Source organism: Acinonyx jubatus, chromosome A2, assembly GCF_027475565.1.
Source record: "Acinonyx jubatus isolate Ajub_Pintada_27869175 chromosome A2, VMU_Ajub_asm_v1.0, whole genome shotgun sequence".
Taxonomy (NCBI): Eukaryota; Metazoa; Chordata; class Mammalia; order Carnivora; family Felidae; genus Acinonyx; species Acinonyx jubatus.
The window spans coordinates 161,777,711-161,792,133 of record NC_069383.1 but is presented as its reverse complement, the minus strand read 5'-3'; the positions used below and the strand labels follow the sequence as shown (position 1 = coordinate 161,792,133).

The window sequence follows — 14,423 nt, the reverse complement described above, 5'->3', positions numbered from 1 at the left end:
GGTGGAAAAGCCCAAGTGTTCCCTGAGGTCCCCAAGGCCCTGTCCCCTCCCTGCTCTCCCCAGAGCTCACTCTGCTCCAGCCGCATAGGCCCCCTGGCTGTTCCTCCAATACACCAGGCCTGGTCCTGCCTGCCCCAGGGCCTTTGCACAGACTGTGCCCTCTGCCAGACCGTTCTCCCCCCCACAGATCAACTTGGTTCCCTCCCTCACCTCCATCAGGGCTTTTTCACACTGTCCCCTCTTCAGTGAAGCTGTCCCTACAACCCCGTTTAAAATGACAACCCTCATCCCTCACTCCCAAATCCCCTTTTCTCCTTGCTTTCTCTCATCACCACCTAACACGACGGGTATTTTATTTGGCTCCTAGCGTCTTCCTGATCGGACCGTGAGTCCCACCCAGGCAGGTGCTTCCTCCCCTGCTGGGTCCCGAAGAGAACCCAGCGGCCGGTAGGTGTCCCAGAAACTCGGCCAGGTGACCGGAGGACAGAGGTGTGAGGGAGGCAGCGGCCGCCGCTGAACCAGCCGCCGAGCCTCCAGCGGAAGCTTCCACGCCTCCTCGCGGGCGGGGGCCCTTCCTGTCCCCGTGCGGGAGCCATCCCCGGACTCTGCCCCCTGCCCTTTCCTGAGCCGGCAGCCCGACACCTGCTGAACAGGGCAGGAAGCAGAGGCGGCCCCCACGGTGCCTGCGGCCCGGGCCGGGCACGTCCCTCCGGGCGTCATAATCCCTGCCCGGTGGGAGGCAGGGCCCGGAGGCTGAGCCAGGGCCTGGAAGCCAAACACACCGACAGACAGACTGGAGGAGCGTCTACCTCCCTCATCCCGTTCCCAGGCACAGCCAGCACTTGGAAGGCGCCCGACATTCGGTGGAAAAACGTACTATCTACAAGCGCGAGATGGCCCTCACTCTGAGCCCGGCCCTGCCCTAGGGTTTCTCCGTTGCTAACGCCCCGGACCCCCCCCCCCAACCCGGCCAAGGACCCAGGGAGGGGAGGGTCTCCATTACCCCTATTTTACAGAGGAGGACACTGAGGCTGGGAGAAACGAAGTCACAGCAAGAAAGCAGCAGCTGGGCCTCAAAGCCAGGCCATCTGGTCCTCGAGTCCGGTTCCTAACCACGGTCTACGCGGTCTCAGTCAATGACGAGAATAAACATGGCAGGAAGAGGTCCGTGACGTCTCCGGAGCATTGGCTGTGTACTCGGCCGGGAGATGAGGGGAAACCGCGGGGGAGGCGTCTCTCCCAGCTGCCTCCTGACAGACGAGCCAGCGGGATGGGCCCATTTAAAGGATGAGGACAACCGAGTCCCTGAGGGGGGAAGTGATTTCCTCAAGGTTCCCGGGAATGGCAGGTACAGAGTTGGTGTCGTATTGACACCACACCCTCCCCTCCGCGGGGTGGCGGGCGTCATTTCCATTTCAGAGGGACTGAACACCACGAGGTGGGCTCACATCTCGAGAACACCCACCGTGGGCCGGGCCCCGGGGGGACGCCCGCAGGCATCTTGTTTCCACGTGGATAGACTGAGGCACAGAGAGATTCGGCCATCTGCCTAAGTCCCGCGACGCCCCCATTCCACAGGCGGGTAAAACCAAGGCCCCGAAAGGTCCCACCCTGTGACCAAACCCCGATAGGTCCCCTTTCCAAAACACACACACACACACACACACACACACACACACACACACGCTTCAAGGGAGTGTCCCCAGGGCCACGCAGCACACAGCCCAAAGGACGGGTGTCAGGGATGGGACACCGGCCCTGTGGATGGCTGGGCATCCTTAGGCATAAAAGGCAGGAAAAACACCGAGCACCAACATATTTTTAAAAATCCCACAGCAATAAGGAGGCCGGCCCGTCAGCACGGCGTCACCACCGTGGGCAGGCAGAGGAACCGAGGACGCGGCTATTTTAAAGGGGCTATTTCTGGAGGCGAGGTGAGAACGCGGGGGCGGGGGCGGGAGGAAGGATCAGAAGCTCCGCTGGGACCAACTTGCCAGTGAACCCGCCGACTCTGGGGGGCGGAGATGACAGGGGAGAGCTCGGGCCACGGCCATCGGCCTCCTGGGGAAGCCTCAGGGCTGCCTCTCTCGCCCCCCCCCCCCCCCCCCGGAACAGAGACCTGTTTACGCAACACCCTGTGCGCTGAGCCCTACTGTGTGCTCACCGGCTGCTGTGGCCACCCGGGAGGAGACGCCTCCCCCGAGGAGCCCCGGCCAGAGCGGGAGGCAGATGATAAGATACATACGACAAGGAGCTCCCGTCAAAGCAGAGGGGGTCACGGGGGGAGATGGGCGGCAGAGGACAGACAGGCCACGCTTTGCAAATGATAATTTTACCGTTCGCCATGCAGATAATAACGGGGAGGGCACAGAAGCCTCACTTAACAGGGAGCGGAGACCTGAAGGATAGAGAAAAGAGCACTGTGTCTGGAGGCTCACATACTACCCCTATTAGGACCAAGCTGGGCTGCGGGAGAGGCGTGATTTCTCTCCTATATAAAACGAAGCTCCCAGGGTGGCCTTTAAAGGCCACGGGGCCCACCTCACGATGTTTGGGACCCAGGATCCTTCATCGGTTTGTTTCTCCGTTCTCATCCGTGATACCTGCCTCCTGGGCCAAAATAGCTGCCTGGATGCCTACCATCACCTCTATATTCCAGCCGGTGGGGGGTTGGGGGGGAAGAAGGGAGCATGTGCTACGCCCTTTGATGGCATTTCCAGGAAATTCCATTCATTTATCCCACTGGACAGATCCGAATCACGTAGCGCAGACCAGCTGCAAGGTGTACTGGGAAGGGATTTGTTTGTTTTTTTCCCACCAGGTGGCCATGTGCCCAGATAAGTCATAGAGGAGTTCAACTGCCAAGGAGGGGAGGAGAAGGGATATGGAGAGACCCCACGGAACGTGTGTGGCCCGAGGGGGTCAGCTCTCAGGTTTCAAACCGGTGCATCAGAATTCAGCCCCGGGGGAAGAAGAGGGAGGTCCCAGGGCCAGCCGGCTGCCTCCACGGCCTCCAAGCCAGGATGATTTTCACTCACCCCTGGGTCTGCCTCCCCAAAGACTCCAAGGTGGGCAACAGCGGCCAGAGCCCCAGTTCAGATCCTTCACTTCACAGCCCCCCAAAGGCAGGACCCCAACCCACGGTCTGTGCTCCCTGAACGCCAGGGCCCGAGGCACCTGCCGTCCGCCATCGTGGCTCCTGCCTGCCCGGGGAGGCCGCCGGGCCAACCCATCTCCTTCTCCCCAGTAAACAACTGTCAGGGAAAATAAATAGTTTGTAATAGGCTCATTAATTGAATTCAGGGAGAAGGAACCTTCTCCCCAGGCCGCTGGGAAAGAAAACCCTGGATGCCACGGGGAAGTCCAAGCATCTTGGTCGGAAGGAAGGTGGGAGGGGACCCAGGCGCCCCGCACGGCCGGGGGGGGACTCCCCCCCCCCAACATACACACACAGGGCCACCGCGTTCGGGAACACTGACACAACCAGCAAGGGGGCCGCTCCGTCCCGGGCTCCCTGCAGCCCGCCGAGGGGTGAAGTCTCCGGTGGGTGCTAACGCGGCTTTAACGCCTCAGTAACCCTTGGCCTCTGCTCTAAGCCTGCAGCGACAACAAGATAATTTAACGTCGGGGGTTTTTTCTTGCTTTGTTTTTTGGCTTTTTTGTTTTGTTTTGTTTTGTTTTGTTTTACTCTCACATTTATTTTTAAGGTTTCACCTACTTATGTCAAGGACGTATCAGGTTCCCGTTCATGAGAGTAAGACATAGTTTTCTCTTTTAAGCTTTAAAGAGAGAGAGGTTTAAAAAAAACTATCAGGTCGTCAGGAGGGCCAGGCAGCCGCAGCGAAAGGTACATATTACGACGGCGGGTGGCTGAAATTTGGGGGGTGCCGGGCAGAGCACTGGCCAGGGAGTCCAGGGGCCTCGTGCAAGGTCAGGACTGACCCCCCAAGGCCTCCGAGGCCCATGGCCACGCTGGCGCGATGGGTTTCCCCACTGCGGCCCAGGGGGGTCCTGGGGTAGCCTCGTGCCCCCATCAGTCACAGGGTCAGCATGACAGGTGCTTTCGTCTGCCCCGGGCTGGCCACCGGCTCTGGGCCCTGCGGCGGGGAGGCTCCAGACATGACTTGACACCCTTGGGAGAAGCCAGACGCGGACCCAAGCGCTTGCCAGCAGCCCCGAAGCTTTTGTTCCCCAAAGTTCTGTGTGCAGGTCCCCCGATTTGCTCCCACAAGCCATTAATCATCACCATATGGTTCCGGACGATGCCGGGAGCCGCTTCCCCGGGGGGCCCTCCACACACCAGCACGTTCCAGACACGCTCAGCAGGGACCCTTCCAACCTCCCAAGAGACCGTCTCACTCCCATCTTATGGACGAGGAACAGAAAGCCCAGCCCAGGGACACGCTGCTCACGGGGCCAAGCCAAGACCCGAACGCGGGTTCTAAAATGCCAAACACGGTCCCCCAACGAAAGCCCGGCCTGTTCCAGGGGGCTCCGTGGCAACTTCTCTGCCCGTCTGGCCAGACACGCAGAGTCTCAAATGCACATCAGGGCTGGCTGAGTCTTAAAATCACCTGGCCCCACTACAAGGCACTTTGGGGGATCCCTGGCCTTTGGGCTTCTTACCTTCTCCCCAGGAAGGTAAGATAAGAAACCTCACAGACTGTTTCGGGGCTCCCTGGCCCCCTGACACCGATCCTCAGGACCCCTGGATCTCAACAGCCGCCCATGGCTGTTCGGGGCCAGACATCTCAGACACGTAGAGACTCAGAGAGGGCAAGCAACTGGAGGAAGTCACACAGCACGCGCCCTGGGGACCTGCTCTCCTGGCCTCCCTGCCCGGGGAGCTACTGACACAGGGCCCTCCCCCACCACGACCTGCGCAATCTGGGCAACGGGACACGCCGACACGAGTGGGAGACGGCAGTGGCTCCCAAAAGCCAGGCGGGCTGGTCCAAGGAGAGCCCTGGTAGAGCTCCCGTTCCGGAAGGGGCAGACAGACAGCATAAAACAACAACCGAGAAAGCAAACGTGAGGGCGCTGGGGACACCGGCAGGAGACTTAAACCGAGGGCAGACCTTCCTGGTCTGCACAGGAGTGACGCCCCTGCTTGCCTGCGGCCCGACAGGCAGCCCCCACCCAGAAGAGGCTCCACTCCTTCCAGTGTCTCATCCCACCCCATGCCTCAGTTTCCCCATCTGCAAGATGGGGCGACAGCTGCTACCTTCTAGGGCCACTCTAAGGATGCAAGGAGCAAATAGCAAAGCCGGAGAGAGGCCAGGTGCAGCATGCGGGCTGCACGAGGGGATTCAATGCCTGTTGGGGCAGTTTCCCCTCTGCTGTGGTTTTCTGGGAAATCGTAGGTTGGGGGCTCTGTGCTCACCTGCCCTGATTCCTCGTGAAGTTGAGGGGCGGGAGGGCACAGCCACACAGCCCCTATTGGTGCAACCTGGGTCCCCGCTGCGATGTTAACACGACACCATTTAATCCCCGTGATACAGCAGGGCAAGACGCACCCCCATTTTATGGATGAGAAAGTCAAGGCTCAGGGTGCAGGGAGTCACGGGTCGCCTCAGCCAGCTGGGAGGGACTGCGTGAGGATTCCAACTCAAGAGTGTTCAGGCCTCCATAAGCCGTTCCCGGTGAGGGCAGAGTCCAGGCTCCCAGGGCCAGGTAGAACAGCAGAAAAGAGGCCTGGACGGGGCGCCCCTCCGTGTTCCGGAGCCAGGAACCCCAGCCAGCCACGCTTTCCAGAATCCATACGTCAGGGGCAATTACCCGCTTCTGAAAATCAATTGGGCAAGTGGGGCCGGGACAGGTGTGCAGCGGGACCCCATCAGCAGTCCCAGCACGAGGGTATGAGCGTAGGAGGCTGGCGGTCACGGGCACGCCAACGGCCGTCCTGCCTCATTTCTCCCGCCGCCACAGGTCTTGGGCATGAATCGCGGTTTCTGAACCTCAGCGCTATTGACAGCTAGGGCCAGATCATTCAGGGGGGCGTCTGGGCCCTGGTGGGGGGGGGGGGGCGCTGAGCGGCATCCCTGGCCCCACGCACTCGGTGCCAGGAGCCCCCCACCCCCAGTGCTGACGATCACAGATGTCCCCAGACACGGCCCGGGATCCGTGAGTTACAAACGATAAACCCTGCAAATGACGCTGGTGACCAATGGCCCGGCCCCAGACCAGACAGGTATGTTCCGGAAAAGATGAGAGCGTGAGCCCCGGGTCCTGTGGCCAGAAGATAATTCACAGCTCTGCCCCACGGGACAAGCCGGCTCCCTCTCTGCACGGCATTTCATCTAAGTCAAGTTTATCATCATGACCGATATTAATATAATCAGAGCCAACGTGTATCGAGCGCGAACGCTGGCCCAGGCGGTCCTCAGCCCTCCCCCGCGAGTTATCTCGCCCGGGCCTCTCAACCCAGCCAGGTGGCGGTGACTCTGACCCCCGCACTGCCTCCCAGGAAACCGAGGCTGAGGCACAGCAAACGAGGGTCGAGGTCACAACCGGCAAGTGGAGGTGTTTTAAGGAAAGGAATGGTCCAAGGATGCAAAATGTCATGTAAACTCGGGATTTCTGGTTTTTCTCAGAAGAACCAGGAGATCAGGCCGTGGAGACGTTTGGGGCCGGTGGGGGGGGGGGGCCTGCCGGGTGCACATCACCCAGAGGCATCACCTGCCCAGCCCTGATGGGCACTGGGGTTTGAGAAGGACATGCCTGACCCGCCTTCCTGCCTCAGTTTCCTGCTCCGGACTGGTGTGAGCCTGACAGTCAGATGTCCCTGCAGTCAGGTGTGGCTGGCTGTGCGTCCGGGGCCAGCTCCTCTCCCTCTCTGGGCCTCGGCCAGACAGCTGTTTCACACGGTGTTTCCCCAGCTCCCAGGTCTCTGTTGGGAGTGACATTCACGCCCAAGCTCTCGGGGACGTCCAGCAACCTCTGGCTACACTTGTTTAAAGGTCTTTTTCTTGCTTATTTACGTACTCAGTCTCCCCCAGTAAACTCCAGGGTCCAAGGAACACGGAACCTCGAGACTGCCTCGTTTACTGCTGCATCCCCAGAATTTAAATTTAATTTGCTTTTCTTTAAAACAAACAAACAAAAAAGGGCAAAGAAGGTACACAGGGCTTTCGGTCAGCGGGGCAGATTTTAGTTCCGACGTCCCTCGCGGAGATCTCAGAGCTGGAATTCGAACCCAGAGTCTGGCTCGGGAGCTCTCCAGCGGCCAGCATTGAACAACCACTCGCCGAATGCATGAACTCGTGAATGAATGAATGAATGAATGAATGAATGAATGCACGCTCTTGCACCCGAGCCTGCAAAGTGACCCCTTTCCAGGGCGGCCCTCAAAGCCAAGACCTCTCCCTGGGCACTCGCTCAGACCCGCCACGGGCTTTGCAAGCCGATGGGGGGGGAGGGGGCCATCCCTTGGGGTCTCAGAGCCTCCCCAGGCAGCCGCCTGCCCTCCCCGCCTGCCTGGCCGGGCCTCCCGCACCTCCGGTCCTGCTGCAGAGGTGGGGTGGCCTTGATTAGGCGGCCAGTGACGGGGAACGCCCCCGTTTGCAGGGACTGAGTCATCCTGACATGTCTCCCGTGCTGGACCCCATCGAGGGGCTGCTAGGGAGCCCCTGCCAGGCAGGTCTGGCCACGTGACAACGCGTTGCTTCACCCGTATTAACCCACCCAGTTCCCCCAACGACATCGCACGACGGGTACCAATTATCCCCCGCTGTAGAGAGGAGACAACGGCAAACGGGAATCGAGTAACTGGCCCCCGTCACGCAGCCAGAGCGGGGATGCGGGCCCCAGGGAGCCCCAGTCCCGCGTCTGCGCTCTCACCCTCCGAGGAAGGAGCCCTAACGTCACTTCTCTGACAACTGGGAAGAGCCAGCCGCCTGTCCCCAGGAGTTGAGGTTTTGGGTTCCAGCATCCGTTGGCCCCGGCAAAGATTCCTGGCTGTGTCGCTCCTCCGTGCGACCTCAGGCCAGCGAAAGACCTTCCTGTGCCTCAGTTTCTCCCTCTGCGAAACAGGGCTCTGAGCACGAAAACTGCACTAATGGGGGCGGGGGGGCGGGGGGGGGGAGGTTAAAGGCGACGAGGACGCTCCTGATAATGCTTGCTCAGCAAAGGGCCTGGCGCGGGAATCCGCTCCAAATCAGGCGGGGCGGCTATTATCATTCCCCCGACATCCCCTCATTTGCTGATCACGGGGTTAATTATAAGCGGCATTAAATTATACACACACAGACGCGTCGACCTCGCTTCCCCAGAACCCCTGAATTACCACCCATACGACAGCACGACAAGAGAGCATCTTCCCAGGCCCTCTCCATGCAGCCTGCCTCCGTCCAAGGGTCCTGGGCCTCTGGGGCCGAGGCCGTGGTGCCACATGGGGTCCTGGCGTTGTAGGACCCACACAGCCAGCAAGGGTCCCCTCCGAGACCCGAGGGAGGTACTTCACCCGAAGCATCTCATGTCCCCGGCTCGCCGCGAAGCGGGCTATGATCGTCCCGATTTTAGAGACGGAAGAAACAGAGAGAGGTCAACCAACCTGCAAGTCTGCACAGATCCAGCAGGACAGGGGCGGGGGCACAAGTCAGGACCCCGAAGCCAGAGGCAGAACCTCGTTTTGCAAGCGAGAAGGCTCCCGTACGGAGAGAGGTGAAGGGGCAGAGGCGAGGCCACGCGCAGGGGGGAGAGAGGAAGGAGGGAACCCGGCAGGAAAAGCTGGGATTTTCGGTTCCCCCAGTGGGACAGGAGACTCCCGGCCTTCCTAAGAGAGGCTAAGAGCAAAGATTTAAACAAACACACATAAAACTCAAAAGCCGCAAACACCACCCAGGGAGCTGGGGACAAAATGGGCCCCTTGAAAAAAAGACACACTGGGGATTCAACCCCAGTGAAGGCAAGGGAGAAGGAGGCACAATCCAGGAACCCAAGCTCCGAGACACCCCCCTCCCCGGCCCCCACACACACACACACACACACACACACACACACACACACACTCGAGGACACCAGGGTGTGAAAAGCAACAATGCCAGACAAAAACCCGGTGTATTTTCAGGTACGGAACCCCTCTGGCCTGGATTCCGGGAACAGAAAAGGGGATTCGCGGGAGCCCGGAACAGCACCCCCACCCCCCAAGCCCACCTCTGGCCCGGCCAGGCCCCCCCCCCCCGGAAGGGGCGGGGGACCAGCATCTCGTCGGAGGAGGGTACGGAAAGGAGAGACAAAAATGTGGCAGTGCGAAAGTCGAGGCCCTGTCCATGAGTCACGCCCGCCCGCTCGTTAATTTTCGCCTTTGCAGAAGTGTAAGCCAATTGATTTTTCATATTCCCCACGCACAACCCCCCCCCCCACGCTTCTGAAATATCAGCCAGAGACGAGACAGAAATAAATGGTACGTCGGGGTTCTTTTTTTTTTTTTCCTTTTTTTTTTCCTTGAGTGTCTTTTCTTTCCTTAAAAAAAAAAAAAAAACAAAAAACCCATATACTACACTTGACGGCTTGGGCTTCGAGGAGGCTGGGTGCGGGTGGGGGGTGGGGGTGGGGGTAACAACCTGGACCCCAGGGCTGAGACCCAGGCGTCTGGGCTTCCTGTGTAGCTCAGAGCTAGGGCGTCCCTGTCTCTGGGCCGTCCCTCCTGCCCGTGACGGGGTAGCGTGCACTTGCCCCTTAACCCTCTGCCAGCACCCCGTGCTCCCCACCCTGCGAGCCGAGCAGGCAGCTTTCTGGTGCCCGACCAAAGCCAGGGGAGGACAAGATAAAATTTTCCAAACGTGTGAAAAGCCCTGGAACCCTCATCCTCCCCCGGGGCCGGCAAAGGTGCGACACCTGTCCACGGCCCCGATCGGCACGGGGAATCCTGTGCAGGCAGGACCGCGGTGCCCTCATCTCGTCCCCTGCTTGTCCCCACCAGAGGCTGGGCCCACCCTGCCCGGCTGGCAGCTGGGGTGTCTCCCATTACCCGACCCGGGGAATCGTTTGCTGAGGGGAAGGACAGAGCAAGGGCGGTCTGAGCCACCTTCGCTGGAGAGGGGTGGCCTCCTCCTTGCAAATCCTGGGAGAAGGGGTGCCCGCCCGTGGGAGGGGGTGCCGGGAGGCTGGCCTGGCTGCACAGGAGAGCTGGGGACCCTGGCATCTCAGCACGAGAGTCTCCCTCCAGAAGCACGAGACCTCTGGAGGGGGACCACGGACCGCCACTCGCCCACGGAGTCCACTCCACTTCCAGAACCTTCCGCGGGCTCCGAATGACTTCGCAAATGGAACTAATGCAGTGGAGGGCCGCGGGGGGGGGGGGGGATCACTCTCAGTTGAAAACATTAAGCTTTGTCAATTATCCCCCAAACCCGCGGGTTTATAAATATCCACCTTTATTTTTAGGGTTTTCCTCCCAGTCCCGAACCCTCTAAATGTCCCCCTGTCTCCCCCCCCCCCCCCCCCCCCCGCCAAGCACGCGGTAGCTGTACTAAAGTCACGGGAAGCAGGTGAATGCAGGGCTTCTGTGAAAAAGCCACACTGTGCCTTGGAGCTGCATCGTCCCCACACATCCCTTGCCCCTCGTCCCTCCCGGGCCACCTAACTGACCATCGGTGGGGCCACACGGCTGCTGGAGTAATCAGCAAAGCCACAGGTCTCCCGGCACCGGCCTCCAGGAAGCAGCAGCTGGAGGTGAGGGCTGTGCTCCCAACACCTGTGACACGCTCCCCAGTGCTGACCCACAAGGCAGGCGGGGAGACCGAGTCATGCCCCGAGTCACGCCTGGGAACCCCAGGCACAGCCCCCAAGCTCCTCACGGGGTGACCCAGAGAGAAAATAGATGGACAGCGATGGCTCCAGAAATGCCCACCCAGATGCTACCGCTATATCCCCGAGGTCCAGGGAGCTCCTCCCTTGCACCTGCTCCCCAACACCCCGGTCCAGCGCTACGGTCCCAGTGTTGGGAGAGAAATGCCTTAAGTCTCCACCTGTGACCCACGGACATTTCGTGAAGATGCCCGGAATCCCCTGGGAAGCAGAGAAACAAGAAAGGCGCTCAGAATCTCCGCTGGAGGGGACAGGGACAGAAGCACGGTCAACGCGCAATGACTTGTGCGGGCAGCAGGCAGGTGCCTGGCTCTCAGGGACCCTCTCCCTGTACCGCCCCCTCCCCCGGAAGGGACCCAGGAAGAGGAGGGATCCCCCAGGGGCCCAGCCACCACCCCGGCAGCGTCCTCCAAGGCCATACCCGGCCACGCCAGAATGTCCGTCCCGTCTCCTGTCTCCTGCAGGGGGTGGCGGGTGGGCCAGGCCCCTGGCGTGACAGCACCGGCCCCGCTCACCCCCTGGGGGGGCCGATGTCATCGGCTGGGGGAGCAGGAATAGAAAAGCACATGAGCTCACCAGGCAGGCCGGGTCTCCCGCGACGATGTGTTTGCCTGAGCCCAATTATACCAACTCTCAAGGCAATCGAGGATGGCGGGTGGCATCCCCCAGGGGGCTGGGGGGGGCCCAGGCCCCAGGCAGAAGTGCACCGTCATGGTGAAGGTGCCCCCCCAGGCCCAGGGGATTGGGCAGGAGGATGCTTTCTGGAGAAGAACGGAGACACACACAGACAGCAAGGCAGCCAGAGATGCTGGGCGGAGGGCACTGCAGGGGGCAGGGGGCAGGGGGCTCCGGCCCGGAGACCCAGGACCAAGTTGGTGGGCTCTGGGGTGCGGGGGCGGTGAGCAGCCGCCCCCAGCCCCAGCTGCCTGCCTTCAGCAGCCAAAGTTATCAGCTGGCAGAGGAAGAAGAGAGCGGAGGGACAGAAGGCGGGCGAGATTGGCAGGAGGAGGGGGGCACAAAGGAAGGGACCCTGGGAGGGGGAGGGGACTTATGCAAATGGCAGAATCGACCGAATCCCTCGGCCATTAATAAAAGCTCCAGCAGCAGCGGCTGGCATCACACAAGAGTAGAGGCGCGGACGGGCTCTCTCTTCTCACGGGCGGAAGGCGGCACGGAGGGAGAAGCAGGGTGCCCCAAACAAAAGGGGCCCTTGCCCCCGGCACCCCAGGAACAGCAGTGATGGGGGACACGGAGGGAAAGCTAGAACACAGGCGGCCAAAGTCTGGGCCAAGGCCGCTGGGGCCCAGAGCAGGCTGGTACCTGTCCTTGGGACTCTCGGGGACCCTCCAGCTTTGTCCCTGCTGCTTAGACTGTTAACACGCAACCTGGACACCTCAGACACCCCCCTTCACTAGCTAGGTTGGCCAGGCTAATGTTTCAGGGGGGTGGGGGATTGGCCGGTGATAGGAGGACCCCATGCTCCGAATGGGGACTCCCTCGGATTGAGGTGGGGGAAATGGGGAATCCCGGTTGAGTCTAGGGAGGGGAGGGGAGGTGTCCCCCAGTTGGAGGCGCTGGGGAGGTTTGTTAATTTGGGAAATGAGGTCCCTAGGGGGTGACGAAATTTGATGAAGGGGCATTCTCAAAAGCGGCACAGGTAGGGTACCACAGGAGAATTTGAAATAAGGGGAAGGGTCACTAAGAAGGAGGTTCCAGATTTGGGGGGGAGGGGGGATAGGAACTGTGGCTGAAAAAAAAAATCCCAGTTTGCGGAAGGGTTCCCTGATTTGAGAATTCTGGAAAAAAAAAACAGCTGAAGGGGAGTTCTCCGATTTAGGGGGTTTTCATGGAGGAAAGTGTCCACGATTTAGGGGGTGCTAAGAGGGATCCTAAATTTCGGAGAGATTTCCATAAGGAGCAATGAACTTGGCCGCAACCTGGCCGAAACCCCTGCACCCAAGGACTCCGGCACCCTAACTCCGGGGGGGCTCTCCTGAGGGCACGCCCCCCCAGCCCCCCCAACCCGGTTCCGACGGCTCCGCCCCCCCGGATGACGTCACCTCCCCTCCCCCCCCCCCGCCGCCCCTAAGGGGGCTCCCGGGGCGCGCAAAACCCCCCGGGCTGCTGGCTCCAGGGGCGGCTTCCCCTCTCCCGGGATCCCCAAGGGGCCCCTAGCGCCGCGGAAAAGTCGGGGACCGGTGCGCGCGCCCGTCCGTCTGTCCGCCAGAGTCCCTGGGGCTGGGGGCTGAGCCTCGCCCCGCCTGGGGGGGCTGGGAGGGGGCGCCGGGGCCGCAGAAGGGTGGGGCAAGGCCAGGGTGTCGGAGGGGCGGCCCCCCCTGCCCAGGGATCGACGAGGCCCGGAGGGCGCTAGGGTGAGACGGTGTTGAGTCGGAGGTCTCCAGGGGAGGGGGACTGGAGAGCGAGGGCGGCGGGCAGAGCAGCCGCCCTGGGCGCACCGGCCGGTCCGCCCTCGCTCCCAGCTGGAGCCACCCGTCCCGGGCTGGTCTCCACTCGGGGCGCCCGCGAGCCCCCACCCCCACCCCCGTCACAGCGCCCCCTGCCTCCAGGACCCGCCCGGGGAGCCTGGCCGGGAGCCGCCGGGGCCAGCTCCCCCTCCGCACACACGCGCGTCCCCCCCTCCGCGCCTCTGCCCCGCCCGCCGCCCGGGGTGGTGCAGCCGGCGGCGCTGGGCAGCTTCCAACGCCGCGCTCCGGGCGATTCCAGCCCAGCCCCCTCCCCCGCCGCGGCGAAGCCCCCCAGCCCCGCCCGCAGAGCCCTCCCCGCGGCCCCTACCCGCCCCGGCCCAGCCCCTCGGGGGCATTGTTCGGACGCCGCTAGCCAGGCGCAGCGGCTGGGCGTGCAGCCGGCTGCAGCGGAGCATCCTCCGAGCACAATGGCCGTGCAGGCTTTCCCGGCACAAAGCCGGCGCGCTGCCCACTCCGCTGCCTCCGAGACCCCCTCCTGGAGCGGCTGCAGGTTTTTTTGCACTCGAATTCACGTTTCTTTCCCCCTTTACCTGGAGGCTGGCTGGGCTGGGCTCCCCCGGCTCTGCCCCGCTTCACATCCTGGCTGTTGCATGGGATTCGAGCGGAGCCCGAGCGCCAGCGGCTCCCGGCGTGCGCGCGCCGGCCGGGCTGCCGGGCGGGCGGCGCGAGGACACTCACTGCGGCTCGCGCTCCCCTCGCGCCGGATCGCGCGCCCCCCCAGCCGGTGACGTCATCCCTTCCGCCAGCGCCGCCGCCGCCGCCGCCGCCGCCGCCGGCCGGGGGCGGGGCCGGGGCGGGGCCGGCCCGCGCGCGTCACTGCGCAGCCGCGCGGCGGCCACGCCCCCCCGGCCAATCTCACGGCGTGGGTTGGTCACGTGCCCCCGGGGCGTTTAAAGGTCCGCGAGAGCACGTGGGGCGCGGGGCGCTGGGTTACGCGGGACGCGTGGGCGGTGGCGTCAGCGCGAGGGACTCCTCCGGCCCCGGTTTCGCGTCCGAGACCCCGGACGCTTGGCATCTAGGGCGTGGCGCCTGCCAGGCCCTGCTTTAAATGCCGCTGCGGCTCCCCCGGCACCCTTCGAACACATCCACGTTCGCACCCACTACCTGCCCGGGAATGTCCGTGCTCCA

The 14,423-nt window shown here is 62.4% G+C and overlaps 1 protein-coding gene across 1 annotated transcript in view; it reads right to left on the bottom strand.

Annotated features, from left to right (window-relative positions):
• PTPRS (protein tyrosine phosphatase receptor type S) overlaps positions 1–14,010 on the bottom strand; it is a 95,331-nt gene extending 81,321 nt beyond the window's left edge. The window contains exon 1 of the mRNA XM_053220036.1: positions 13,826–14,010. The gene's annotated coding sequence lies outside the window, so the exon portion shown is untranslated. The remainder of the gene's footprint in view (positions 1–13,825) is intronic.
• Positions 14,011–14,423: the final 413 nt, after the last annotated feature.